General features: G+C 32.6%; 1 pseudogene; it reads left to right on the forward strand.

Moving 5' to 3' along the window:
* The first annotated feature begins 1,874 nt into the window (after window positions 1–1,874).
* Window positions 1,875–3,495, forward strand: LOC114045825 (annotated as a pseudogene).
* Window positions 3,496–5,624: the final 2,129 nt, after the last annotated feature.

Below are 5,624 nucleotides of genomic sequence, written 5' to 3' on the forward strand. Positions count from 1 at the left end.
AAATAGAATACTTAAGTAACTAAGTCATGAAAAGAAATGTAAATGAGCGTAAATTAGCTTCCTAAGAAAAAATCCCTATGACAAGAATGATTTTTCAGTGAATTCTACCAAACATTTAAAGTACAATCAATTCCAATACTACATAAACTATTTGAAAAAAAGAGGTAAGGAGTCTTACCAAAGTCCTTTTATAACACAAATATGGTTTTGATACTTAAACCAGAGAGAGAAAATTATAGATCAGTTTCCCTAGTGAATATTCATGTAAACATTTTAAATAAAACACTACCAAGTAGACTACAGCAAGATGGCACCAAGATGGTACACTATGACCAGAACGGATTTCAGATTGTGTGATTGGGTACACAATATAAAAAAAATGACTACAGTAATCTAGTGTTTGATGAACCCAAAGATCTGAGCTTTGGGGGCAAGAACTCATTATTTGACAAAAATTTCTAGGAAAACTGAAATACAATCTAGAAGAAACTAGGCATAGATCAACATCTCACATCAAATACCAAGATATGGTCAAAATGGGTACATAATTAAGAAACAAAGGATTGATTTTTTTCAGTTGTTTCTGATACTTTGTATCACCATTTGGGGTTTTCTTGGAAAAGATACTGGAATGTTTTGCCATTTCCTTCTGCTGCTTATCTCAGAGATTTGGAAACTGAGTCAAAAAGATTAAGTGATTTAACCAGGGTCAAACAGCTAGTAAGTGTCTGAGGCTGGATTTGAACTCAGGTCTTCATGACTCCCGGCCTGGTACTTTATCCACTGTGCTACTTAGCTGTCTCTATAAAAAGTGATATAAGCAAATTAGGGGAGCTTGGGGAAAACATCTGTCAGCTCCATGGATAATGGAAGAGTTTGGTACCAAAAAAGAGATAGAGATGATCAAAAAGAGGTAAAATGGCTAATTTTTATTACATTAAATTAAAAATGGTTTTTCACAAATAAAACAAACACAGCCCAAATCAGAAGGAAAGCAGCAAACTTGGGGTGGGGGAATTCACAAAAAATAAATCCTCCATGTAAAAGTCTCATTCCTCAAATATACATAGAGCAAAACCAATTTCTTTTAAATGAGTTATTCCTCAATTGATACATGGTCAAGGGACATAAACATTTTTCAGAAGAAGGAATCAAAACTATCAGTAGTCATATGGAAAAATGCTCTAAATTACTATTGAATATAGAAATGCAATTTAAAACAACTCTGTGGTACCAACTCACACCTATCAGATCGACTAACATTGCGGATAATAAAAATGACAAATGCTAGAGGGGATATGGTTAAATAGGTACAGTAATGCACTGTTGGTGGAAGTATGAACTGGTCCAGTCATTCTGGAAAACAACTTATAACTATGCTCAAAGAGCTATAAAACTGTGCACAACTTTTGACCCAGTAATACCATTAGTAGGTCTATATCCCAAAGAAATCAAAGACAAAGGAAAAAGGCGTGTGTGTGTGTGTGTGTGTGTGTGTGTGTGTGTGTTTATCAGCTCTTTATTTATGGTGGCAAATAACTGGAAATTGAAGTGATAACCTTCAAATAGAGAATGGTTAAACTAGTTGTGGTATATGATTATGTTGGGATACTATTGTGTTGTAGGAAATTATTAAGGGCACTGCTGCCACTGTAGTTGCAATCACTACAGGAGAACCAGGAAGGGAGAAGAGGCACTCACCTTGTCTAGGTGTCTCTGAGAAGCCTCCATAGATGCAGAGATGCCTCTCTTTGCCATCAACTCCTTCAACATGATGTAGGAATGCATTTATGAAATGGCACCATAACCTACTAGGAAAATATAATTTTTCATACACATTTTCAATTTGCACAAAGAACATTTTAGTATGTAAAATGAAAGAAAGCAGTGAGATGAATATTGCTAAAGACTGGGGTCTTATCTTGGGTATTTTTGTTAAAGCAGGTCAGTCATTTACTGTGGTTTTCTAACTAAAGGTGATACATACAGCAACACTTTCATTTTTGTTGACTAATGACTTCTTTTGGTCTATTTTGAAGACAGTGAATTATAAAGATCATCATGTAGCTATGCAATCACTGACTTTTCTAAAAGAATGTTTATTGAATTGTGGCAATATTTTACTGTTAGAGTATGTTTGTGAGATTTTGCTAATGAAGCAAGCCACACAATAAATTAGACTAATCAATAGTTTGTAAAAAGTGTATAAAAATTCTTATAGTGGAATGGACAGATGAATTCAAGAAAGATCCACAATTTAGTCTAATATCTGCCATAAAAAAAAAACACTTAAGGAACAAGGATTTCCACTTCCAGCTATTGGCTCACAGGTTGTAGAACAAGTGAAAGATAGCCCATCTTTTGTAGCTGAGGATCCTGGTACTACTAAAAGCCATTAAGTTATCACTGAAAGATTAAAGGCAACAGACAACCATACTTTTCAATTTATATTCAAGCCCTTCAAGTCTCTTAACTAACCACCAATACAAGGGTAGGAAAGTTTGTGCTACCCATGATTTTGAAGTAGCTGAAGATAATGAATTAACATTTAAAGCTGAAAAAATCATTGCAGTTCTTAATCAGTGATCCCAAATGGTGGAAAGGTCAAACCCATTAAGGCATAGGATTATTTCCTTCTAATTTTGTGACAGCTGACCTCAGTGTTGAACCAGAAATGATGAAAACAGAGAAGACAATACAATGCAGTGATTGATGTTTAGGTGGAAAAAATAGAGCCTGAGCCTCAACCAGCATATTTTGATGAAGAAAAAATAGACCAGCTTCTGCAGATGGCATAAAATGAATATCTAAATGTTGATCAAATAGATCTCCCAGAGCTTGTTCATATGGAAGCAATTTGTCACCAAATGGGATCATTTATTGCTGAAAATCTGGAAGATATTGACAGAAAACATTCAGAACTTTCAGAACACAGTCTTAAAATGATGGATGCCTTTTTATTTTTTTTTTTTGGCAAGGCAATTGGGGTTAAGTGACTTGCCCAGGGTCGCACAGCTTGTAAATGTCAAGTGTCTGGTCTGAGAGTGGATTTGAACTCAGGTCCTCCTGACTCCAGGACTGGTACTCTATCCACCTACCTGCACCATGCCTTTTCATTTTATTAAAAAAATTGATAAATGAAGACCCAATATATTCCATGTATGCAAAATTACAGAACTTATTATATGCAGTCAGCTGGCATTTCTGGTTCTCAAGTACATCCAGGACAGCCTCAAAGTGTTGTTTATTTGATGAAAGTGAATGTTTAAATGGGCGATCTTCAGACATATAGTCTGCTACCAGAGCAAATATCTTCTCTGAGCCAAGAAACAGTTCCACCACCAACAAACTCAGTATATCCTACTCAACAACGTCATATTTCTTACCCTAACCCAATGATCAGTTCTGTACAAAGAAATACATACCTCAACCAGGCTTTATTTAGTATATAGTCCTCCTTCTGCTACTTTTGCTGCTTCAGCTGCTGTCACATAGCAGAATGCTAGAACTAATATATTCTAGATGCCAAACTATAATTTAGCATGATGTTCACTGCCTCAGTCACCCAGTAATCAACAACAACCTTAACCATAACAAACATATTCCCAGAATGATCTTCTGTAGGACCCAACTTGAGATTCCTAATTATGGCTAACCTACGCTAAGTGCAGCTAACAATGTAATGAGTGCCTTCCTTTAAAATTTTAATATTTATTTATTCTTCACTAATAGGAACCTATCTTGGTAAATAAGTTCAGTGATTGAAGAGGGTAGGACTATGTTCAATCTGCACTGACTTTTTAGGGAATCTTCATTTTATTTCTTTTTTTGTAGAGGAATGGAATAATTTAGAACATTTAATTATTTTAAAAATACTTAAAAGTTGATACAAGATTATTTATGTCTGGTAAAATTGGCTGGTCTATGAAAAAGCTCAGACTTGCAAAACTTGTGGCATACCTTATGTATATATATTGTTATGTGACTTCATTAGTGGCCATTTTGAATAATAATGATCATATGAATATATTTAACACTTAAATGTTTACATTACTATTTTATTTCAGTTTTGAACAAACTACCATACTTCCTTATGTAGACTTAAGGAGATTGTAACACCTCTTTAAAATTCAGGAGAATCAAGTGCTGTAACATTTATACTTGATAGCTTTATGTTGTTTACATTTTTTTCATACTAATTGAACCTACATTTCATTAATTGTAAACAGAACATAAAAATATCATGGCTCTCTGAATCATCTGATCACTGTATCAAGATGAATGAGTCAAATTTTTAATGAGGTCATAGCAAGTGATAACCCTCCTTTTAACCAATTCAACATATCATGAGACCACGAGATAAATTAAATAGAATCTCACACTTTATATCTTGTTTAAACACATTTTTTTCTTAGTAAAAATATGTAACTCGTCTTCTGAACCCTATTCTGTATTTATTGGTGGTAATGACACCAAAGACAAGAGGGTATAAATGGAAATTTTTAAACTGGAAAAGAAAAAAAGAAAATGTACTATATTTTCCATGTGCCTTATAGTTATTTAGAAGTCAAAGAAGCTTGAAAGTTGAGAAATTATAAACAACTTTGGAAATAAAAAAAAAGAGAAGTTAAAGGGGATGGTTTCAGAAAAAAACCTGGGAAGCTTTATGTGAACTGATGTAAAGTGAAGTCAGCAAAACCAAGAGAATATCATACACATTAACAGCAATATTATAACAATAATCAACTGTGAAAGGCAGCTATTCTGATCAAGACAATAATCCACTATAATTCCAAAGGATTCATATTGAAAAAATACTATACAATTTCAGAGAGAGAACATATGAACTCTGAGTAAAGATTGAAACATATTTAATTCTCTTTCTTTTTGAAAAAATTTACTAACTGCTAATCTGGAAATATGTTTTGTATGACTTAACATGCATAATAGATACCATATTGCTTGCCTTCTCAATGGATGGTGAAAGATCTTGAAGTAGGAAAATTTGGAATTCAGAATTTAAAAAAATGAATAAAATAAAATGATGAATAAGACAAAAGTAAATAAAAATGAGTAAAATGATTAGATTAAACAAAGTAATGAATAAAATATGAAAAAAATGAATGAAGCAATGTGAGTAAAACAAAATTTTAAAAATTCTTTAATCTTTTAGATGTTTAGAAATGCTGGTTAGTTTATAGCAATAGATAAAAATGTTTACAAAAGCTTTCCTATATTCTGATTACTTAATTTTTAGACAAATAAGTCAGATTAAGACAACCAAAACATTATATATGGACAGAAGTAAGAAATAAAAACATCTTAGGAAGAAATCATTCTAGTACATCATAAAGCTTTATGAATAAGTTAACAGACGTGACATGGCATGTCTAACTTTGGTCTCCTTATATGTAATGAAATCATGAAAGAATGAAAATTAAATGACAGATGATTCACATGATTTTCTTATATTTTTCCTCTCTGAGAAATACACTTTAAATTACAGTTACATTGAAAACCTACAGTGATTGGCCATTAAGCCTGAGCCTAAATTAAGTTTGTTAAAATTTTAAAAATATTTTCATATAGACTCCAAAACAGTCTTTATTAACTTTAGATATAGC

The sequence above is a fragment of the Vombatus ursinus genome, unplaced genomic scaffold (genome assembly GCF_900497805.2).
Source record: "Vombatus ursinus unplaced genomic scaffold, bare-nosed wombat genome assembly UNPS02014779.1, whole genome shotgun sequence".
NCBI classification, from domain to species: domain Eukaryota; kingdom Metazoa; phylum Chordata; class Mammalia; order Diprotodontia; family Vombatidae; genus Vombatus; species Vombatus ursinus.